The 25,388-nt window shown below is 44.0% G+C and overlaps 1 protein-coding gene across 13 annotated transcripts in view; it reads right to left on the bottom strand.

Annotated features, from left to right (window-relative positions):
• LOC134204272 (ecotropic viral integration site 5 ortholog) overlaps positions 1-21,507 on the bottom strand; it is a 129,327-nt gene extending 107,820 nt beyond the window's left edge. For 6 of the 13 annotated variants that reach the window (XR_009977838.1, XR_009977837.1, XR_009977840.1 and 3 more), the window contains exons 1-2: positions 21,359-21,507; positions 9,465-9,829 (exon numbers count right to left, since the gene is read on the bottom strand). The gene's annotated coding sequence lies outside the window, so the exon portion shown is untranslated. The other 7 variants (XM_062679113.1, XM_062679128.1, XM_062679135.1 and 4 more) reach the window with 7 other exon arrangements.
• Positions 21,508-25,388: the final 3,881 nt, after the last annotated feature.

Genomic DNA, 25,388 nt, shown 5'->3' with positions numbered 1-25,388 from the left:
GTCCGTGTGCCAGCGAGGGACCCTAAATGAAACTGTGTACTATGGTCCACCGGAAATAAGAAGGAATGGTCCTCCGGAAATTTAGGGGGTTTGGTGTCAGGCCCTGCAAGCCAGCCTTTAAAAAATCATAAGCAACGAACAATCAACAAGAGAGTACGGACCGGAACCATCGGCGAAGACCACTGCGAAGAAAAGGGACTAGCGATTGGAAACTCGGTTCGTGGAACTGCAAATCTCTCAACTTCATCGGGAGCACACGCATACTCGCCGATGTGCTCAAGGACCGTGGATTCGGCATCGTAGCGTTGCAGGAGGTTTGTTGGAAGGGATCAATGGTGCGAACGTTTAGAGGTAATCATACCATCTACCAGAGCTGCGGCAACACACATGAGCTGGGAACAGCTTTCATAGTGATGGGCGATATGCAAAGGCGCGTGATCGGGTGGTGGCCGATCAATGAAAGAATGTGCAGGTTGAGGATCAAAGGCCGGTTCTTCAACTTCAGCATAATCAACGTCCATAGCCCACACTCCGGAAGCACTGATGATGATAAGGACGCATTCTACGCGCAGCTGGAACGTGAGTACGACAGCTGCCCAAGCCACGACGTCAAAATCATCATAGGATATTTGAACGCTCAGGTTGGCCAAGAGGAGGAGTTTAGACCGACTATTGGAAAGTTCAGCGCTCACCGGCTGACGAACGAAAACGGCCTACGACTAATTGATTTCGCCGCCTCCAGGAATATGGCCATTCGTAGCACCTACTTCCAACACAGCCTCCCGTATCGGTACACCTGGAGATCACCACTGCAGACAGAATCACAAATCGACCACGTTCTGATTGATGGACGGCACTTCTTCGACATTATCGACGTCAGGACATATCGTGGCGCTAACATCGACACTGACCACTATCTGGTGATGGTTAAACTGCGCCCAAAACTATCCGTCATCAACAATGTTCGGTACCGACGACCGCCGCGGTACGACCTAGAGCGACTGAAGCAACCTGATGTCGCCACTGCATACGCGCAGCATCTCGAGGCAGCGTTGCCGGAAGAGGGTGAGCTCGATGGGGCCCCTCTTGAGGACTGCTGGAGTACAGTTAAAGCAGCCATTAACGACGCAGCGGAGAACAACGTCGGGTATATGGGTCGAAGTCCACGGAACGATTGGTTCGACGAAGAGTGCAGACAGATTCTGGAGGAGAAGGACGCAGCGCGGGCGGTCGCGCTGCAGCAAGGTACCCGGCAGAACGTGGAACGTTATAGACGGAAGCGCAGACAGCAGACCCGCCTTTTTCGGGAGAAGAAACGCCGCCTGGAAGAAGCGGAGTGCGAGGAGATGGAACAGCTGTGCCGTTCTCAAGATACACGGAAGTTCTATCAGAAGCTCAACGCATCCCGCAAAGGCTTCGTGCCGCGAGCCGAAATGTGTCGGGATAAGGATGGGAGCATCTTGACGGACGAACGTGTGGTGATCGAAAGGTGGAAGCAGCACTACGAGGAACATCTGAATGGCGCTGAGAGTACAGGCAGTGAAAGTCAAGGCAGCGGAGGAGATGACTACGTCAGTTCAGCGGACGATGGAAGCCAACCAGTCCCCACCTTGAGGGAAGTTAAGGATGCCATTCAACAGCTAAAGACCAATAAAGCAGCTGGTAAGGATGGTATCGGAGCTGAGCTCATCAAGATGGGCCCGGAAAAGCTGACCACTTGCCTGCACAAACTGATAGTCAGAATCTGGGAAACCGAACAGCTACCGGAGGAGTGGAAGGAAGAGGTTATATGCCCCATCTACAAGAAAGGCGACAAACTGGAGTGTGAGAACTTTCGAGCGATCACCATCCTTAATGCCGCCTACAAAGTGATATCCCAGATCATCTTCCGTCGTCTGTCACCATTAGTGAACGAGTTCGTGGGAAGTTATCAAGCCGGCTTCGTTGACGGCCGCTCGACAACGGGCCAGATCTTTACTGTACGGCAAATCCTTCAAAAATGCCGTGAATACCAGGTCCCAACGCACCATCTGTTCGTTGATTTCAAGGCGGCATACGACAGTATAGACCGCGTAGAGCTATGGAAAATTATGGACGAGAACAGCTTCCCTGGGAAGCTTACCAGACTGATCAAAGCAACGGTGGATGGTGTGCAAAACTGTGTGAAGATTTCGGGCGAACACTCCAGTTCGAATCGCGCCGGGGACTAAGACAAGGTGATGGACTTTCGTGCCTGTTGTTCAACATTGCGCTAGAAGGTGTCATGCGGAGAGCCGGGTGTAACAGCCGGGGTACGATTTTCAACAGATCCAGTCAATTTATTTGTTTTGCGGATGACATGGACATTGTCGGCCGAACATTTGCAAAGGTGGCAGAACTGTACACCCGCCTGAAACCTCAAGCAATTAAAGTTGGACTAGTGGTGAACGCGTCAAAGACAAAGTACATGCATGTGGGCGGAACCGAGCGCGACAGGGCCCGCCTGAGAAACAGTGTCACGATAGACGGGGATACCTTCGAGGTGGTCGAGGAATTCGTCTACCTCGGATCCTTGCTAACGGCTGACAACAACGTTAGTCGTGAAATACGAAGGCGCATCATCTGTGGAAGTCGGGCCTACTACGGGCTCCAGAAGAAACTGCGGTCGAAAAAGATTCGCCATCGCACCAAATGTGTCATGTACAAGACGTTAATAAGACCGGTTGTCCTCTACGGACATGAAACATGGACAATGCTCGAGGAGGACTTGCAAGCACTCGGAGTATTCGAGAGACGGGTGCTTAGGACCATCTTTGGCGGTGTGCAAGAAGACGGTGTGTGGCGGCGAAGAATGAACCATGAGCTCGCCCAACTCTACGGCGAACCCAGTATCCAGAAGGTAGCTAAAGCCGGAAGGGTACGATGGGCAGGACATGTTGCAAGAATGCCGGACAGCAACCCTGCAAAGATGGTGTTCGCTTCCGATCCGGCAGGTACGAGATGGCGTGGAGCGCAGCGAGCGAGATGGGCAGACCAGGTGCAGAACGACTTGGCGAGCGTGGGGCGTATCCGAGGATGGAGAGATGCGGCCTCGAACCGTGCATTGTGGCGTCAAATTGTTGATTCAGTGTTATCTGTTTAGATGTTAACTAAATAAATGAAAAAATGAAATGAATGTCGTTTAACCGAAAAAAAAACATTTGTATGAAGTCAAAGCCATCAAGTCTGAAATTATTTTGCCTAAAATGCCATTTGGTCGAAAATTCCTTTGGGTAAAAAACAGTTGGCCGACTAGCTTAATTGTCTGAAATGGTCGTGTGGCAGAAAGGGTCACTTGGACAAGATGGGCATTCGGCTAATACCGTTTCGATAAACGACAAATCGACCTAATTAAATGGCTTTTCGCCGAATGACTTTTGGCCAAACGACAGGTAGGGTCATTTGACCGAAAGGTGTTCCCTAGCAGCACACATGTTTCACCTAGGTTACTGCAACTGTTATGTGACCAGATTTAGTCACAATCAAGTTGCTGCAACCATTTTTGTTTGACTTGTGCTGCTCGGGTTTGGCCAATAATGTCATTCGGTCAATCAAACCTTTAGACAAAAACCCATCTGGCCGAAAATTTTATTTAGCCGAAATGGACATACGGCAAAATGACGTTTGTCTGACTGGCCATATGGCCTTTGGACCAAATGACATTTTCGATTAAATAGTTCTTTCTGCCAAACAACCATTTCTACCAAACGACATTTTCGGCCTTATTCGGCCAAATGACTTTTCCATAGAAATTTTAAGAAATCCTGTGCAAATTACAATGAATTTCCTATGAAAGTTTCGAACAATTTGCAGTTGAAATCCAATTTTTTTTCAGTTGAAATCGAGCGTACTTCGAGAGTACTTTTTCGTTGTACTTCCGTGTCTTAGTTAACAAAGGGAAGTACAACGAAAATGTACTCTCGGAGGAAGAAAGAAGCTTTGCTAGAAACGGCGCAGGGAAGTTCTGCCAAACGATCAACAACATGCGCAAGCAAAGCGCACTGGCGCCAGTCATGATCAATGACAGCTCCAGAAATCTGTTGACCGATCGACCAAGAGTGGCTGCTAGGTGTAAGAGGCACTTTGAGTTATTGTTGAATGCACAGAGAGAGCAGACACGGAATCAGGATTGATGATGATGAATAAGCAGAGCCATCAACGCTAGACGATGTGAGAAAAGCTGTTCAAGAGCTGAAAAACGGCAAGGTTGCTGGGACGGAATCCCGGTTCAGCTTCCAAAAGTTGGGAGCTGAACGAGAAAATCCACCAGGATAAAAATGAATTGGGAAGGAGTTGAAATGGCTTCGAGTTGTCTTGATGGGCTCATACTCTACCCGCCAAAAGCATGGAGCGCAAGAATAAGTATTGCAACACCTATTTTGAACATTGCAACACTTCCCAAAAAGTTAAGCATCACTTCCGAACTCTGTATATTGTTACCGTATTCGATAACAATCAAGCCAACTCACTTACGCGGTCGTGATATTGTTAACTTTATTACTAATAATGTTAGAAAAAGAATTGAGAAAGTTCGCATGTAGTTCACGTTCATGTAGTTCAAATATGAGTGAGTGCTTTTTAGCGTGTTTTGCGTATAGAAAATAGTATTTTGGTCATAACTTCTGATCCCATAGTCCATTCTGGTCAATTTTCAATAGCAAACAATGGGACAGGATTCTCAGCACAGTGTGTCTACAAAATTTTGTACAAACACACACATACATACACAGGGCTGCGAAATGGTGAGTTGACATCTGGGAAGGAGCGACCTACACAGCTCTGGTCCTCACAAGTTCCAATCTCACGCTTCCACGGGTCTTCCGATGACAATCGACCGCCAGCTAAGGGTTCTGTACTTAGCTGGTAGTGCAGCCTGGGCACTGTTGTCCTTCTGACATCATCTAGAGTGAGGGGGTGCGACCAAAGGGACCATTGTCCCTAACCCCTAATCCCAAGGCGTTCAGCGACCCGTGCCGAGGGAATGCATGGCCAGGGAGTGAAAAAATGAGCTAGGCCTTTAACGGAGCCTGTGCACCCTTCACAGCAATTGTCCCTTACTGCGTCATGCTGGGCTCTGGTGTGGTGGACCTCTTTTCCCGAGCAACTCGTGGGACCAAAATGTAAAACCAAGTCAATTCTTCAATTAGTGGTAGTAGTGTAGACGACAACCCCTTCGCAAGAGGTGGGTTGTTCAGGTCTCCGCCTAGGAGGCCAGAGGCAATAGTCGGCAGCTCAGTGCGCAGCTCCAGCGTGGCTCATTTAACCTTCTCCTCGGCTAAGGCGGTAGAGGTTATGGATGGCCCATGGCTTGTGGGGGCGACGAACCGCAAACGCGATGGGCTTTCGGCATTCGAGGTGACGACGGAACAGCTGGACGCCATTATCGACTTTGCGTCATCGAAGCATAATATCAGTAAGGACCTCAAGAGGAGCTTGCTGAATCTTCGAAAGTCGATGTTGGACGCCAAACTGGAGAGGGCGGTCGGGACGGCCAAGTGTAAACCCGTGAAATCCGTGGAGTCGAGGCCTACCCAGACTGAGGCCCAAGGATTCGCGGGCACGTTGGGGGTGACTGCTCCAACGGAGCAGACACAAAAACGGGGAAGACAGTCTCCAGGAGATGAGCTCCCTGGGGGCCGCTCCAAAACGCGGAGGGTTACTACCCCGAACAAGGATAGTGGGGCTGGGAAGCTGGACCCCGGCCAGATACCCCCAAAACTGGGGGAGGAAGGACCTGGAAAGTCAAGAGGAAATCGAAGACGTCAAGGGCCGAAAAGAAGGCCCAGGCGAATGAGGGTAGCAAGGGTAGACGCCAATTGCTCCAGGGGCGATGCCATAGTCATCAAGACGGACGAGGCTAAGTACTCGGACGTCTTGAAGGCGATAAGTAGTGACGTCAAGCTCGGTGAACTCGGCGCCGACGTACGTCGAATAAGACGTACCCGGATGGGCGAGATGATCCTCGAGCTGAAGCGGGGCATCTCGCAAAAGGGCGTCGCCTACAAGAAGTTGGCGGAGAAAGTCCTAGGCGAGACGGTCAAGGTGAGGGCACTCACGACGGAGGTGAATCCTAAGGTTAAAGACCTGGACGAGATTACCGAAGTCGAAGAGCTCGTCACGGCACTGCGGTGACAGTGTCAAGTGGAGACGCAGCCATTCGCCTACGGAAAGGTCCGGAAGGGACGCAGGTAGCATTGTTTCGGCTATCTGCACCGGACGCCTCCAAGGTAGTCAAGTTAGGGAGCGTCAAGGTGGGATGGTCGGTGTTCCCTGTGGGCATATACGAGCAACCCGAAGTTTGCTTCAAGTGCCTGGAATCGGGGCACAATCAATGGGACTGCAAAGGCCCTGACAGAAGCAATCTCTGCCGACGCTGCGGATTGGAGGGACTTAAGGCACAATTGGTTCATGGATCGTACCGGTGGTCATGCCCTGTGGTTGAACTCGATCCTTCTATCGAACAAGTGGCCGCGCGAAGAACAACATGGTATCGTCGCTTTCGCGGCGTCGGTCAACCGGGCGGGTTCCGAGCCCGAGGACGGAAAGAAGTCCTCGTCAAAGCTGGAGCAGGCGTAGGCACCGCGTCGGCAAGTCCCTCTGTGTGTTAGCGAATAGACCCTATCGCAGAGAGGTCAATTTGGGGTGCACGCGGCATCATCACTCTTGATACCAGTCGTGCAGAGGGAAGCAGGCGCGAAGTCGACCCTTCCCACCTTCCGAGGACATAGGGCGTGGTAAGGCCACCTGGAAAGCCGGCAACGTGCTGGCACGATACCATGGTGTTCTTCTAAAAAAGCGAGTTACGATGTTCGGTGCTGCAAGGACACAAAAGGACAAAAAAACATACAGAAAAAAAGAGACATCACCTCAATTCGTCGAGCTGAGTCTATTGGTATATAACACTATGGGTCTCCGAGCCTTCTATCAAAAGTTTGGTTTTGGAGTGATCATATAGCCTTTACGTATACTTAGTATACGAGAAAGACAAAAAAATAAGTAAAATGTTCTTCAACTCTTTTAATTATGCTACGCTATCTCTGCGCATGTAAGTCCGTTGGCTCTACATCTACATTGTCACGTCCGCTTCGATCTGTGTGGCCTCATAGCAGGCCTATAGCCGGCCCTGAGAAATAAATCCCGAGGTGAGCTAGTTTGGGACGTGTGGACATCTGCTGCCCATACGTAGGGACGTCACTGGCAGTTTCAATATTTGTAATGATGTATCATCGGTTCTTTTCTATTTTGAATGGTGAAATCTACTACAAAGTTATTCAGGATGATAAGAGCATTAGGAAGAAAAACAGACAGACAGGAAGGAGAAAAAATTCCAAAGCTGGAGTTTTTTCCTCAGCTGCCCTTAGTTCTTCATATCGTTCTCTATGGCCACTAGCATTTACATACCACCAGATAGTGGTCAGAGTCGATATTTGGTCCTCGGAAGGTCCTCACATCTATAACTACAAATGCCGACCGTCCACTAAAACGTGATCGATTTTAGAACACGTATCGCCATTTGGGTGTCTCCAGGTGTGCTTTCGAGTATTCTTGCTTGCACAAATAGGTGCTTCTTCTTCTTCTTCTTCTTATTGGCATTACATCCCCACACTGGGGACAGAGCCGCCTTGCAGCTTAGTGTTCATTAAGCACTTCCACAGTTAATAACTGCGAGGTTTCTAAGCCAAGTTTGCATTCGTATGTCATGAGGCTAGCACGATGCTACTTTTATGCCCAGGGAAGTCGAGACAATTTCCAATCCGAAAATTGCCTTGACCAGCACCGGGAATCGAACCCAGCCACCCTCAGCATGGTCTTGCTTTGCAGCCGCGCATCTTACCGCACAAATAGGTGCTACAGATAGCCATTCCTCTGGCTGCGGCAAAATTGACTAGCCTCAGGTCGTAGTCAATGGTGGTTGCGTGGAGGCTCTTCTTTTCAATGACTGGGCGAAAGAACTCTTCCTTCCCGACCTTTGCGTTTGGTTGGGTCACCGATGATAAATTTCGGTTTATCGTTGGTTGGTGTGTATGCAATGATCAAACTGTAGCTAAAGAACTTGCCATTAATTCTCAACACGCATCTGCGATCACTAATACCGGCCTCCATCTAATGATTCGACGCTGCTGCTTAACAAGCACTACGAAACCAACTCCATGCTCCGCCTTCTCGCCGCCACTTTAGTAGGTGTGATATTTGAATGAGGTACCCGCAATTGGTTCAACTGCGTAGAATTCTCCTGTTCCTCGCCATCGGACCTCCTGAAGTGCTGCAACCTCCACCTTCACCTTTTGCAGCTCAAGCAAGGAGGGCAATTCGTGCAGGTTCCAAAAGGGTCCTTAACGTTCCAAGTATCGAGTTTCCAATCAGTTTTCGATAAACATTGCCGTGTCCTTTGCCGATTGTTAAATCCTGTATTTTTCAGTACATTTTTCGGGGTTAATTGTTGGTTTTTCGGTATGCCGCCTTACTAGGGCTGCGATACCTAGCCACGGGAACTCAATCACAACCAATTGAAATCATGTTTATAGAGATTTATTGCTGTATTATTGCGAAATTCTCTGCCTAAGCCGTGGCACCACGCTTCAGAGATTTTATTACCTTCGAAAGAAAATCGCATTATTTGTACAGGATAAATGCCCGAGCTGAATAATCCCAAATGGGTTAGTGATTTGGCTCTTCTATTTGATATCACCAAACATTTCAATGACTTGAACATGAAACTACAAGGCAAGGATCAACACGTCGAACTTTCATTATCCAACATTTGGGTTTTAAACTAAATTAACACTTTGACACAGTTGACTGCTGACAATCTGTAAATTTCACTCATGTTGTTGTAAACAGTTCATGCAAATTCTGTTAAATATGCTGGTAAAATCGAAAAACTTCAACAATTCGCTGGTTTTCGAGAACACAGTAACGAAATTACTTTGTTCCATAAATGGAGAATCTTGACCTCCAATGCAACGATGAGCTTAAATATTAATTTCTGGAAGATTTTTTTTATATGCGAGATATTTTATGTGCGGAAGCACATATCTGTGTGAGCAGGTCTTTTCAAGAATAAAAGCTTGCAAACTTTGGTTACCGATTGCTCAATCAATATTCGTCGCGTATTAGATCAACAATTCAATGTTTTTCATTAAATGTTTAAACAAAAGACCTGTAACGTAGAATCTTTTTATTAAAGGTAATATGAAAATTTTTAGATACAAAATTGTAATTAGAAGGTTTGTTTGACTATGTTTTGCATGGAGAATGGATCGACTAACTTTTCCAAGCTAAAATACCAATAATGGAAATAAACTTGCGAAATCGACATATTTTTTTATTTTATATAAAATTCAGGAAATGCCGTCTACAATCAAACTATTGTAGATGTCTACACACATTGACGCTTTCCTAATATTGAATAACAAAACCCAAAAAAAAATCGCAAACCTACATACCTGAATCAAAATGCTGCCACGAACGTCATAATTCGGCGATGAGCACATCAGCCGCAAGAGCAATAATGCCAACGACCAAGCCGCGCTACATGGACGACACAGCAATGCCGCCAAGAGGTGGTTTTCCTAATGAAGAGAAACCTGCTGCTGGCTGCGCTTCTCCGCTATATGTGCTGCAGCAGCAAGCGCACACACCGACGTCGATGGCTGTCGATGATGTCTTCCTCACACGCGTGCTGCTCGGTTGCTGGTTTTCTTCGCTCTGAAGTGAACTTTATTGTTGCTGAACACTGATTTGATGCATTCGACGATTGCGCGTTTGTTGTTTTTTCGATTACTCACAATTATCTATCAAACTGCGCCAGCTGATGTGGACAAAAAACACTAGTTTAGATCGTTTGTAAACTTGGTTTAGCTGATGTTCACTCGTCAATTGATTTCAAAAATACGATCAATTTTTGAGATTTGTATGCTTGAATTTTGACTGCTTATATTTTGCTTGCAATGCGTTCTAAAAAGTACTTTTTGTACAAGATTCAGTAGAAACTTTGCTTTACGCATCTGAGATTATGTTTAAATATTTTTACTTAATTGATTCGACTAAGATGGCGACGTTTGAGGTTTTGGCTTTCAGTCTTTTGGGATCAAAAACGGGGTTTTATGTTTTCATCCGACGTTTCGGACACATGTATTGTGCCTTTTTCAAGGAGTTAACTATGATCCGTTTTATTGTCACATTAGCCCTCAGATAAATATTTTTAGTTATTCGATTTGGTATTTCAATTTGTCTCTTTCACGAGTTGGGAACAGTTTTCATAGTGATGGACGATATGCAAAGACGCGTGATCCGGTGGTAATAAGAGAACGTGCAGGTTAAGGATCAAAGGCCTGTCCTTCATAATGATAAGGGCGCATTCTACGCGTAGCTGGAACGTGAGTTTGGCAGCTACCCTCGTGGCTTGGGTTTTATTAGATTTAAACGCTCAGGATGGCCAGTAGGAGGGGCTTAGACCGACTATTGGAACCGACCGAACAAGAACCGCCGACTATCATCTGTGTACAATATATCTATAGAAGTCGAGCCCGAGGTCGAGCCTATACTACCGGTTACAGACGAAATTGCGGTCAAGAAAGATTCACACTCGCACCAAATGTATCATGTACAGAACGCCCATAGGACCGATGGACATGAGACATGGACCATGCTCGAGGAGGACTTGCAAGCAAGCAAGCAAAAGAACGCATTATGGCGGCGAAGAATGAACCACGATATGACAACATTTTTTCTCGTAATTTACTTGATGACATGCTTCCAGAAATTCCTTCGCAAGTATATCCAGAAATCTCTTCAGGAATTCCATCGTAAGTCCCTCCAGATAATCCTTCGAAAAATTCTCCGGACATGAATTAAGAAATTCCTTTACAGAGAGAATTTTCCAGGTTTTTCAGGTAGCAGACCCCAAAGGGAAAAAAATGCATACGTAACAGAAAAATGCATACTTTTGAAGAAGAGGTAATATTCTTTCTGCCTTATTCCGGGCAAATGCATACTTTTAAGGAAGGCATCATCTACTCTTTTGCCTTATCGCGAGCAAATGCGTATTTTAAAATATGACGAATTTAAAAAATGACGAATCTGATTTCAGACAAATGAATATTTTTCAAGAAGTGGTCATGCAGTCCTTTGCCTTATTCCAGGCAAATGCGTACTTTTGAAAAGGGCATCGTCTACACGTAAAAAACCTTATAAGTGTTGGCAAAAAATCAATCGAAAATACTAAAACAAGGCATTAAGCAACCTAATGAATGATTTTTCACTAAATCTTCTTTATTTATATACATAAAAATGAATTTCTTCTGACTGACCCTTATAGACTTGGAAATCACTGAACCGATCGTCGTGAAATTTTGTATACAGGGGTTTTTGGGCCGGGGAAGGTTCTTAAGATGATTCAAGACCCCTTCCCCTCTCGAAAGGGGGGGACTCCCATATAAACAAGGAGTGTAATTGTCGCTGATAAATGCAAGAAACAAGCAACAAAACAGAATAGCGATAAGTCTTTGTCCTCATCTGCAGAGGATAAATACAATGTTGCGTTCTATTTTATCTGCAACAAATATGGAGAGGTAATTGTTATGAACTTTTCAAACTGCGATAACTTGTATTATTTCAGAAGTAACACACAAATCATTTCAACAGATGGTTATGTTTATGTCTTAACATTGATAACTGATATTATTTAAACAAAAGCATCATCGAAAAACGACTATTTCTCTAATTACGCGGCAGGCGATCATTTTCCTATTCTGTTGCAGTTTGGGACAAACGCTCGTTACAAGTTGAGTTGGTCCCAACATTTACAAGGGGGTAGAATGTTGTTGTCATTGGCAATGTTATTTTTTTATATTCCCTGCATAAAAATGAAACACAAATTTCTACATAACTTAGGAACTAATCAAGCAAAATGAACCAAATGTGGCATGTGGATGTTTTTGATGACAAGAAATGTTTCTATGATGGGTTCATATCCTTCCCCGCGCTAGAAAGGAGGGGGAGGTTGGTTCGACAAATTCGGAACTTACTTACTTATGGATCCTGTACGCCTCCGGTGGTGCAAAGAGCCGACTTGAAAGATCTCCATCCTGAGCGTTACCCGGCTATCGCTTTTGTTGCCAGGTTAGATTGCGGTCGACTTCTTGTATTTCTTTATTGAGGCTTCGCCGCCATGAGCCTCTGGGTCTGCCTCTGCTGCAATGTCCCGCTGGATTCTAGTCTAATGCTAGTTTACAGATTTCGTTTCCGCCCCTACGAAATTTTTTTGTCGACCCAGCCCCACTTCCGATCCCGAATTTCTGTTGCTATCGGCCTCTGGTGACAACGACGATGGAGCTCGTTGTTTGAGATCCAGTTGTGAGGCCACCAGGCCCGAATTATATACCGCAGGCATCTGTTAATGAACACCTGTAGCCGTTGAGTGTTCTCCACTGATACACACCATGTTTCGCTAGCGTATAACAGCACAGATTTCACGTTAGAGTTGAAAATTCGTATTTTGGTGCGTTCACTTATCTGCCTGTTTTTCCAGATATTTCCTAAACTCGCAAAGGCAGCCCTTGCTTTCTTGATCCGTGCGCCTATGTCGATCTTGGTACCGCCGTCTGACGCCATTTGGCTACCAAGATATTGGAAGCTTTCAACATTCTCCACTGGTTGCCCGGCTACTGTGAAACTGGAAGGAGTCACCGTGTTTACATCCAACGATTTGGTTTTATTGACGTTGATGACTAAACCTGCCGAAGAGGAGCGCTCGGCAAGGTCGTTGAGCTTACTCTGCATATCAGAGCGCACATCTACCAGAATCTCGTCGATTACGATGAGGAACATAATGCCTCGCCAGCTATCGCATACAGACAGGTCACCCTTTTTGGGCAGCTTCACTAAGATACCTTGCATCCAGTCGACCGGGAAAGTTGCGGTGTCCCAGATATTACGAAATAAACGATGCAGTAGTTGAGCGGATGTCATGGGGTCAGCTGGGGATGGGGATGTCATGGTGAGCATCTCGGCTGATATGCGGTCGACCCCTGGGGCTTTATTCGATTTCATGCTTTGGATGGGTGTTTAAATCTCTAGCAGTGATGGAGCTTCGGTATTGACGCGTGTTATACGTCGGATCCTAGGCAGATCATGCCGAGGTGGTGATGACCCGGCTGGCACTTGAAAAAGTTATTCGAAGTGCTCGAACCAGCGTTTCAGCTGGTCAGTTGGATCGGTCAATTACTGATCATTCGCGTCTTTCACAGGCATCGTTGCATTCATCTTCGCCCCGCTTAAGCGTCGTGAGACATCGTAGAGGAGGTGAATGTCCCCGGTTGCGGCGGCTCTCTCTCCTTCGTCGGCCAGAGAGTCTGCCCACGCTCGCTTGTCCCGTCGACATGAGCGTTTTACTTCCTTCTCAAGAGCCGCGTATCGTTGACGGACTAAGACTTTGGCTCCTCTGGTTTTCGATCGCTCTATTCCGGAAGGCAGAAGACTACCGGTCCACCGGCGCCCCGACGACCCGAAGCCAAACACTGCTCACTGCGCTGAATACACCCCAGAATTGGCACTTATTCGCAGATCTCGTCTCCATCTACGCTGCAGATTCGACAGTATTTGCGGCACAACTCTGCTTGGAACTTGGGACAGGCATTCCTCTACGAATTTCCGCAAACCGAGGACAGTCGAACACCACATGCTCTGGCGTCTCTTCAACATTCTCACATTCTGGACATAACGGGAAATTGGTGTGTCCGATGTAAATACTTCCGGAAGCATCCGTGGTCCGACAGGAACTGCGTCAGGTGAAGGTTTACTTCACCATGCTTTCTGTTCGTCCACACCGACAGGTTTGGAATAAGCCGGTGGGACCACCTCCCTTTCTCCGTACTGTCCCACTCCTGTTGACTTCTCATTGCCGATGAAACACTCGATGTCTTCCGCCAGCGTAATGCAAATAGGCGATAAGCACACTGCCTCCGATGATATCGTTCTAAACGCACTTGCAACTAGTATGGCCATCAGCCGGAACACAATGTTCAGCTTTTCACAGTTCCACTTGGTTTGCAGTGCATTGCCCCAGGCAGGGACCCATAGCCTAGCATTGAAGACGAGACAATAACTAGCAAACGCATGATCCTCACTATTGCGTTCATTGCCTTCACCGACTTTTCACAGGCGTAGTCAACGTGGCTGTTGAAATTTAGCCGGTCGTCGATCATCACTCCCACGTGCTTCAGCGACCGATTCGAAGCAATCGCATGTCTTCCGACGACGATTTGCATCCGCTGGATCGCCTTGCAGTTGCTGACTAATAGCACCTACGTTTTGTGGTGAGGTATCTGCTCAACTCCATTCATCCAGCTCTCGATCGTGGTTTATCGCCTCTGTCACAGACGCCTCCACTTCTTCGAGTGTCTCGCCCATCACTGTTAGTGACGCAAAACCCACGTTTTTCACTTTCCTGGGCAGCCGCAGGGTCAGGACTCCATCAATCATCCAGTTCCAGAGGTTTGGGCCGAGTTTAGATACCTGAAGAACACCCGCTGTAACACGCATCGATTTTCGCTCTTCGTTCGTGTTGTACACCACTCTCGAAGCAGCTCTTTAGGATGTGGCAAAGATAGTCGGGAACCCGCATTCTGTGCAGCGCAGCGGTCATAGCTTCAAAGTTGGCACTGATGAACGCGTTCTTTACGTCTATCGTAACCACTGCGCCGTATCGATCTCCTATTCGCTTCTGTTTGGACGCTTTCTCAGCACTCTCGAGCACTGTCCGGATTGCATCCACTGTCGATGCTCCTTTGCGAAATCCAAACTGCCAGCATAACTGGGCACATTTCAGTTGACGTCTACGGGCCTTTGATCTTCCCCAGGGATTGGCGTCTGCTTTTCGGCATAGCTCTTTGAAGCAATCTGACTTGCTAATCTTGATTGCCCGTTTCAATGCGATTCTAGCTTCCCGAAACGCCGCCTTGCGCTCTTCTCTCTGGCCCCGTCCTCGCTCTCTGTGCCCGCCTCCTGGATCTCTAAGACAAGCAACGCGTAGTGCACTAAGGCTCTCATTCCACCAGTAGGCTGGACGCCGATCGCTCCTAGGGTCCAGTTTTCGCGGCTTGCATCACAAGCCGTTACCACCCTTTTTATCAGTTCGGCCGCATCAACGTTCTCGAAACTGTTGTCCGGTCGAAGTGCCTCAACAAAGAGGTCCTTGTCGAAGGCTTTCGTCTTCCACTTCTGCTCAACGGTCACTCTTCTCCTCTCGTATTGGTGACTCTGCTGCCCCACTCCACAGCCCAAGCATTGAAATCACCTCCCATAATTACCGGCCTTCGTCCGATCAGGTTGTCGGTTAACCGCTCTAGCGTCTGGCTAAACTGCTCCACTGTCCACCTTGGAAGCGCATAGCAAGAGCATACGTAAACGCCGTTGATTTTGACGATCACGAATCCCTCACATGAACTCTCTACCACTTCTTGGATAGGAAATCTGCCCATAGCTTGTATTGCAGTCATTCCCGTCCTAACAGCTACCCCGTTTCCGTACCGAGGAACTCGGTACGGCTCTGCAATTATCGCTGCGTCACACATCGTCCCCCAGCGCAGCAGAGGCAAACCCAGAGGCTCATGGCGGCGAAGCCTCAATAAAGAAATAAAAGAAGTCGACTGAAATCTAACCTGGCAACAGGTTAAAGCGATAGCCGGGCAACGCTCAGGATGGAGATCTTTCAAGTCGACCCTTTGCACCACCGGAGGTGTACATGATCCATAAGTAAGTAAGTCACACATCGATTCAGATTAATCTGAATTATATCCACTACTGCGGGCCTGCGATCGCCTTCTTATATGAAGGGCATTTGTAGCAACCCGTCTGATGGCCATTCCCGTCCTTTTTGTGCAAACCACGCACTTGGGCCTTCACGTGCAGTCTTTCGCAAAACGACCTGTTTCTCCACATGTGTGTATGTGTGTGTGCATTTTAGACACACTTATTAGCATTGTCTGAATTATTTGCAACAGACTTTATTCGACGGGTTATCCTGTCCCATTGCATGCTATTGAAAATTGGTCAGACCGGAAGATGGGATCAGAAGTTATGGCCAAAAAACACAAAAAAAATACACGAGATTCCGTTTTTATATTTTATTTTTTCGCTCTTATTTTTGATCGTGTGACTTCAATTTACAATCGAAAACCTCGCAACATGTTTCAAAAAATCCTGAATAAATCAAAGAAAAATCACACGATAATTAATATGTGTTAAACATTTAGGATGAGTGGAAAATTGAAAAAATATTAATCGTGTAAAAACAGAATCCAGTGTACTCTATTTTTTAGTATTTTTTGCACGAGAAAGGCACTAACATCGCTAGGTGGATGAATCAGGGTATTACTTATGCATATAATTGAGGCTCTGCTTTGGCAAAAATGTGAGAAATCTGCGTTAAAAAAAATAGAAAAATCACTGGAACTCAGTGAAATTGATTGCTGAATGTCTTACAGCAACTTATTTGCTGAGAATCAACAAATCATTCGGTTTGTCAAATTCGAACGTCAAGTGGAAAGTTGATTTTTTCAATTCAATTCAATTCAAGAGCCATATGAATAAAATTTTAGGAATACTTTTGAAATTGTTTGCACCTTTGTCGAAACTGGATAAAGCAGAAGTGGTAAGAGTTTTCAAATTAGATCAAACATCACATTATTCATTTTTCTATTCATTTCATTTCAGCCTGAAAATATATCACTCAATCGGATATCATATATCTGCCTCATTCTGATTATTCATAATTATAAGACAAACGACTATGCAGTCGCATCTAATTGAAACAAATTTTAATAAAAGTAATAAAACTCGTTTCAATTAGATGAGACTGCTTAGCCGTTTTTCTCATATGTATGATTGAATGAACGTTACAGTCGACCATACCACAGTAAGAAATTATAATTATTGATCAGAACGTCTGGAAAGATAAAGTTTCTTTGCTATGTGTAGCTGTGTTTTTTTATAAATTATATTTTTTCAATGAATTTTGGGATGAATACGGGATTTTGCGAGATTTCAGTAAATAGAATTAGCTGAAAATACAGCAAAAAAATGTTACTAACCAATTACTGGTTATCCAGCAAAGCTAGTTGATCAGTAAATTATATTACTGAAACAATTGCTGGATTAACAGCACAAAAAAAAAGCAACATATTGCTGAATTCCAGCGAAATAAAATTAGTATGTTGGATCATGTTTATAGGGTTTTTTTGTTGTTGTGGACATTATGGCAGATACTTGTTGTGCCCAATGTACCACTATATTTGACTCATCTTTCCAACGATTGTTGAAAGGAGGCTTCTGAGCCTCTTGAAAGGAGGCTTCTGAGCCTCTTGAAAGGAGGCTTCTGAGCATCTTGAAAGGAGGCTTTGAGCCTCTTGAAAGGAGGCTTCTGAGCCTCTTGAAAGGAGGCTTTGAGCATCTTGAAAGGAGGCTTCTGAGCCTCTTGAAAGGAGGCTTCTGAGCTCTTGAAAGGAGGCTTCTGAGCCTCTTGAAAGGAGGCTTCTGAGCCTCTTGAAAGGAGGCTTCTGAGCCTCTTGAAAGGAGGCTTCTGAGCCTCTTGAAAGGAGGCTCTGAGCCTCTTGAAAGGAGGCTTCTGAGCCTCTTGAAAGGAGGCTTCTGAGCCTCTTGAAAGGAGGCTTCCTGAGCCTCTTGAAAGGAGGCTTCTGAGCCTCTTGAAAGGAGGCTTCTGAGCCTCTTGAAAGGAGGCTTCTGAGCCTCTTGAAAGGAGGCTTCTGAGCCTCTTGAAAGGAGGCTTCTGAGCCTCTTGAAAGGAGGCTTCCTGAGCCTCTTGAAAGGAGGCTCTGAGCCTCTTGAAAGGAGGCTTCTGAGCCTCTTGAAAGGAGGCCTGAGCCTCTTGAAAGGAGGCCTGAGCCTCTTGAAAGGAGGCTTCTGAGCCTCTTGAAAGGAGGCTCTGAGCCTCTTGAAAGGAGGCTCTGAGCTCTTGAAAGGAGGCTCTGAGCCTCTTGAAAGGAGGCTTCTGAGCCTCTTGAAAGGAGGCTTCTGAGCCTCTTGAAAGGAGGCTTCTGAGCTCTTGAAAGGAGGCCTGAGCCTCTTGAAAGGAGGCTTCTGAGCCTCTTGAAAGGAGGCCTGAGCCTCTTGAAAGGAGGCTGTGAGGCCTCTTGAAAGGAGGCCTGAGCCTCTTGAAAGGAGGCTTCTGAGCCTCTTGAAAGGAGGCCTGAGCCTCTTGAAAGGAGGCTTGAGCCTCTTGAAAGGAGGCTTCTGAGCCTCTTGAAAGGAGGCTTCTGAGCCTCTTGAAAGGAGGCCTGAGCCTCTTGAAAGGAGGCTTCTGAGCCTCTTGAAAGGAGGCTTCCTGAGCCTCTTGAAAGGAGGCCTGAGCCTCTTGAAAGGATGCTTCTGAGCCTTTTGAAAGGATGCTTCTGAGCCTCTTGAAAGGGGGGGGCTTCTGAGCCTCTTGAAAGGAGGCTCTGAGCCTCTTGAAAGGAGGCTTCTGAGCCTCTTGAAAGGAGGCTTCTGAGCTCTTGAAAGGAGGCTTCTGAGCCTCTTGAAAGGAGGCTTCTGAGCCTCTTGAAAGGAGGCTTCTGAGCCTCTTGAAAGGATGCTTCTGAGCCTCTTGAAAGGATGCTTGAGCCTCTCGAAAGGATGCTTCTGAACCTCTTGAAAGGAGGCCTGAGCCTCTTGAAAGGAAGCCTGAGCCTCTTGAAAGGAGGCTTCTGAGCCTCTTGAAAGGAGGCTTCTGAGCCTCTTGAAAGGAGGCTTCTGAGCCTCTTGAAAGGAGGCTTCTGAGCCTCTTGAAAGGAGGCTTCTGAGCTCTTGAAAGGAGGCTTCTGAGCCTCTTGAAAGGAGGCTTCTGAGCCTCTTGAAAGGAGGCTTCCTGAGCCTCTTGACAGGAGGCTTCTGAGCCTCTTGAAAGGATGCTTCTGAGCCTCTTGAAAGGATGCTTCTGAGCCTCTTGAAAGGAGGCTTCCGAGCCTCTTGAAAGGAGGCTTCCGAGCCTCTTGAAAGGAGGCTTCCGAGCCTCTTAAAAGGAACCAACAGATGTTTGCTTGGGACTAGCACTCATCTTCAATGTAAAAGTACTCATTTGTTAGGTCACACTGGCGTCTGCCACATCAGAATGCAAGCCAATGTGGGGAAGGGGGAGAAAATGATGTTGCAATCACTCACTCGAATATACCTCTGCACTTGTCACGAGTTCATGCGGAATTTGTTGGAATTTTTGGTTTAGGTTCGAGGGGCAGAGGTTCGTCTTGGTTAACGAACTGCTAATGTGACAGAAAGCAGAAAACAAGTGATAGAATTTCTTATTGGATGTAGGAAACGAGCTTTTCCGTTCATTTCCCATTCTTGCAGTTTCTACTAGAACAGTCAAGTTGGAGGTATACTGCCGTGAATCGCATATTTGTCCCATATGAATAGGAAACCCAGCAAAGATGGGACAGTATGCGATTCACGGCAGTATAGTATAGAAATGGAAACCAAAAACAGCATTTTACAGGTTAAAAACTAGCTTGTTCAAAATGTGTATGGATCGTGGAAATTCATCATTCCCCACGAGGTATGTGGACAGCCCCTCATTTGTTTTACAATTTTGATCTTTGTGATTGATCACTTATCTTGATTTCATTATCAAGTACCAACCTCAAAATCAGTTTTCAATTTGATCTCATCGAAAGCAGCAATAGTTTACAATTTGATGTCACAGTAAGATTTTTCTGCTGGAGATTTTGTTATTTAACGAACAAAAGGACATCAAACTGAGTAATCAAATCAGAGACTCCTCAACATCAAAACATGTTACCGATTTGATCTCAAGAGTTGCTCGAGGAGCCTATTGAAAGAATGTCTCTTGTAAGGAGGCTTTGGAACCTCTCGAAATAAAGCTTAAAAGCTGGTCGATGGAGGCTCTTATAGGGAGGAAACGCTTATAGAGAGGCTCAAGCCTCTTGCAACGAAACTACTGAGATTTTTGGAAAAAGTCTTAATGCCTCTAAAATGCAACCTTCCTAATCTTTAGATTCTAAATTTTAGTCAATCGACGTTTTGTATTTTTGATCGTTTGTCTCAGTACCCCTCCTAAGCTGTGCTGATTATGGTTATCAGGATTAAATATGCTTTGATATACTAACCGCCATGCATATTTTGTACGATACAAAGTTTTAAAATACAAAAAAAAACTACAACTATCAAATCTTTATCAATAAGTTTATATTTGAATTATTGTAATACATCCACCATTACACATTTCTGTCCGAGGTACCCCCAGGGGTATATTTTTGTAAGCCACGAGTTCTCGTGTTCAGAATGCATCTCCACGAGATATATAATTGCATAAATGGGGTATCTAACATCAGGGTACCCCAGAGAAAATTGATCCTTTCTCACTACGATGTAGTTCTCCTGATATAGATAATCTTGATATGAAACTTCTTTTTTTATCTTTATTAAGGAGACTTTCAGCCCAAGGCTGGCTCGTCTCGTAATATAAAACCTCATATGCGCTATTTGTGTAAGCATTTATACAACATGGACTTAATGCAAATTTAATTTATGATTAAATATACTTTTCGATAAAATTCAAGCATTTAACATTTGATATCTCATAAGTTGCATATCAATTTGAAATCAACAGAAGATAGCATCAACTTTTGGAAACCAATCAATCGTCAAAATTCATTTTATTTTGTTCAACAATGTAGACTAGTTGGTTATTGGCAGACGAAATAATTTCAACAGCAACAACCGATACAACACTGCAACACTTTTTACACAACACAAATGGTCAGACAGATCTCAGCTGGATGGATGATGGAATATGATGACGAGTAAAAAAGCAAAACCCTCCCACCACTTCCGTGCTGTTTTTTTTTTGCTGGAGCACCTTGTTCAGACACATTACACTGCCCGACATTAGAAGGCACACACTCGATTCATTTCATCCCACTGCAATAATCCCTCACGGTGCACTCTTGCTTATCACTGGAACCAATTTTGGTTTTCTCCCCACCCTTTTTCACTGCACCGAGCCCCAGAAAGTCGATGGCTGCCCAGCGAAAAGCTAATGCACTCACAGCCTTTCCTATATCATGCACTTTTCTTCCTCCTCCGCCACTCACAGTACCGCCCTGCTCAGCTGCTTCTCACTGCGGCAGCGGCCCACAAAACAGGCCTGAAAACTTTCCTTGCACGAGACACGCAATCCTCCCACTGCTGAACTTTTCCTTCGCCCAACTTTTTTTTTCACATTTGAAGTGTACGCAGAACACTGCCGATTCTGGTTCTGATTCGTCACCTACGCGGAATTAGTCGAATTTTACACAAAGCTCACTCACGACAAAATCGAACCCACCTCGAACGTGGCTGACCAATAATAACCAATCCGCTAACGACGCAAGAAGAATCGAATTGGAAATTTTCACTTTTTTGATGACTGCGAAAACTACACTCCTTCCGATGCCCACTTCACTGCCTGAATGATTTTGGAAGCACAAGCAGCAGAAGAAAAAACAAGACACGACGACGACGTCGCGCAAAGCAAGTAAAGTGCATAACACCACCACAAACAAAAACGGAGAAAAGCGACGCGAAACGTAACGCCTGATATGTCAAAATTTAAATGTCAGCTCGAGCAGGCGTTACCGAACTCCAACGGCAGGGATGCCAGATGATATTTTCAAATGTCTTCACAGTCGTTTAAAATGTCTTCAAATGTCTTCAATATTAAGATTATAATTACCAGCGAGAAATTTCAAAATCCAATAGGTCTTCTTCTTCTTCTTCAATGGCTCTATATTCCAATTGGAACTTGGCCTGCTTTTCAACTTAGTATTCAATTAGCATTTCCTCAGTTATTATTTGAAAGCTTTTCTATATGCCCGCCATTGCATGAGTATGTATCTTGTGTGGCAAGTACAATGAATACACTATGCCCAGGGTGTCGAGAATGTTTTCAACCCGATAACATCCTAGACCGGACCGAGAATCGAACTCACCATCTCCGGATTGGCAATCCTACGCCTTTGCTCGCAAGACTACTGGAGACCCCAATAGGTGTGTAAATTCAATAATCTCCTTGTATTACTGATGTTGAATAATGTTTATTTTTCAACATTCAAATTGTTAGAATTCAAGAGAATATTTTTTTATTTTTTTAAAACGAGTTTCCCCTGGATTTTGTACTAAGTTAGATTTTTAAACTGAATTTCCACGTGGAACTCTTCCAAATTTCTTTTTAAAGAATTTACTCTGTTGGGATTCAAAATTTACTGTGAAATACATCCAGAGAATTTTCTGAAGGAGCGTCCGGATAAAAATCTAGATCAACTTCCGGATAAATTATCGATGGAGCTTCTTACTTCTGGATGCAGCTTCTTATTATTTCCGAAAGTCTCCTGAAGAAATTTTCCGAAGAATTCCTGTTGGAACATCCAAAGGATTTACTGAAGGAACTTCTGGAGAAAGCTCTGAAATAACTTCCGGATGAATACTTGGAAGAACTTAAGAAGGAATTCCTGTGGAATCTTCAGGATGAATTCCAGAGGGATTTTCTGGAGGAATGCCTGAAGGGTTTTCCTGATGAATTTCTGAAGGATATTCCTGAGGAATTATTGAAACAATTTCCGGTGGAATACTAAAAGAAACTTCTGGAGAAATTCTTGGAGGTAGTTGGAGAAGCTCCTTAAGGTATTGCTGCAAACAATTTCGAAAGAAACCCTGGAGGAAATAGAACTATACTTCCGGAGGTATTCTTGAAGAGTAATTTGGCAACCTTGAAGGATCTTCCAGAGGAGGAACATCCGGAGGGATCCCTGGAATAGCTTCCGCCGAAATCCCGGGGGAAACTTTTAAAAGAATTCCTGGAAAAACTATTGGAGAAATTCGTGAAGGAACTACCGAAGGAGTTCAGGAGAAACTTCTAGAGGATCTTCCAAATGAATTCCTAGAGGATTTTCAAAAAAAAAACCTGGAACTTTCGGACAATTTCCTGGATGAATTTAGGAAAGAATACCAGAACGTATGTTTGAACCCAAGTAACACGGTTTGTTGTATGTGTGTAAAAAATACATCTTTCGAACATATAGTATGTTACGTTTTGGTATGAAAAACTGCTTTGATTACTTTCACACGACCCAAACAGCGCAAAAATTATCGATATTTTCAACATCTTTCAGTTGCAACCTTGTTTTTGATTGCACATTCACAAGACTAAACTTAAGTACTAAGGATGTTTTCAGTAACCGACTTTCAACATGGTTCTGTCAAATTGAATACCAAAACAAAAATGCTGACCAACACGTTCAAAGAAATAAATTTTATACAAAAAATGAATGAAAACAAGCATGCATGAAATGATGAACACCATTTCAATAATATTAATAAACATATACAAACTGAATAAATAAATCAAATTTGTTTCGAAGTCTCGGTCGAAACATTATATGCGGCTCATGTCGAGGTTCATGTTTCATTGGCTAACTTTTCATTTTACTTCTCCTAAATTCATGCGCCATTGATTGAAGAAAAATATAACTATGCCAAAGCATGATTTTGAAATTGATATGTTAACAAATTCTCGAATCTGCAAAAGAAAAACATTATGGCGAGTTGTCGATAAACAACAGGGTCGATGAAGAACGTTCATAACATTGATCTTAAAAGATGTTGAAACTACGTTAAACTTCTATCATTGTGGTATATATTCTGACGAAACAAATGTCAAAAAATGAACATGTTATGAAATTGTTCGTAAAATCTTCCTGTAGACATGTTTTATGTTGTGAGAATGTAAAACGAAACATCTCAAAAAACCAAACAAATGTCAAAAATCGACATGTTATCAGCAAGTTGTGAGAATGTAGTATGAAACTTCTTCTCTGATCAAATTGCTGTATGTTTTGCAAAAACCTTATCATAGCTTTCCTTGAACATAACATGTTTTGTATTTCATTTTCCCGACCATTATTCAACATCATTATTAGATCTTCGTTAATAATGATGTTTTCGGTGTTACTTGGGAAGAAATTCATAGAGGAATTCTCAGAGAAAATACTGGAAGAATGTCCAAAGATATTTCTAGAAGAATTACCAAAGGAATTCAAGGAAGAATTTAACGAAAGTGTGTAACAAGTTTCCTCTGATTTTGCTTCTTAGTCTTTAATTAAAATTCCCTCGAATTTGTTGTGGAATTTCTCTGATTTTTTTAGGAAGATTTTAACGTAGAAATTTACCATGGAAGTAAGAGGAAATAATCATTTAATACCAGAACAAATTCAATTTCTTGTCAACATTTGTAAACATTTTCTATTAAAATTAATTGAGACAATTTTCTTGTGGAAATTAAAAGGGATTTATTGTGGGAGTTCAGAAGAACTTGTGGAAATCAAGGAAAATTTTCAAATTATTTTTTTTACGGAAATTACTAGATATAAATTTTAAACTGAATTCCCAATTTCAATTCTCTTGAGTTTGGACAAGAAAATCCTCATAATTTTCATCGGAAATTCTCCTTATTTTACACGAAAAATTCTTTGTTTCACAGAAAATTCAAAGAGTTTCACGACGGATATTTACAGGAAAATCACTTGGAAATTTTAGGCATTAGATCAAATGAATTCAGAAGGAAATAAGATAAAATTCAGGTTCTAGCTCAACGGTTGAATAGATTGAATCAAGTCATAGAAGAATTCAATCAATTTTTGCGTTCCGATGTAATAATCGAAATACATACACGTCAAAAACGCCGCCGCCGCCAAGGAAAATTCAAACAAATTCTGCCCTCGGGAATTTTTTAACCAGCGCACAACTCAAAGTTAAGTGCGTATGAAGTCTGAAATACGTTGCAGTTATCGGCCCGCTAGTGTGAAGGTATTTTTATGTTTGAAATTCTAGGCCCGAGACAAAGACTTTTATAACTTTTGTATTTTTTTTTGTATAATTTACATATAGAATTCGCAGAATTTATAAGTAAAAAATATAAATGTATTTTCCACTCGCTGGCTTACACTCAGAATTAAGAAAAAACGAGGATAGTTTGAATTTTAATCATTTTAGTGATTTGTATCATTTAAACATTGCCTAGCATAAACAGTATACTAACAAACAATAAAGTTTATACAAAGCCGGATTTTTGCTGGAATATTTAATATTGTATTACTAATGTTTGCAAGTGAGACACGTTTCTGATCTGAAGACGTAAAAACGTTTCATCTAATTAATATTCTGCATTCATTTAATATATTTTTTCTGATTCGCCATTCATATTTTAAAATGTAAGTAATGCTGTAGAAAACTATAAACATATTTATAGAATAAATTAAACATGATAAATTTTACTTTTACAGGTGCTCCCAAAAAGAAATTGCATAAGTTGAACAAAAATG

Source organism: Armigeres subalbatus, chromosome 1 (genome assembly GCF_024139115.2).
Source record: "Armigeres subalbatus isolate Guangzhou_Male chromosome 1, GZ_Asu_2, whole genome shotgun sequence".
Classification (NCBI taxonomy): domain Eukaryota; kingdom Metazoa; phylum Arthropoda; class Insecta; order Diptera; family Culicidae; genus Armigeres; species Armigeres subalbatus.
This window is presented reverse-complemented; position numbering and strand designations above follow the sequence as displayed.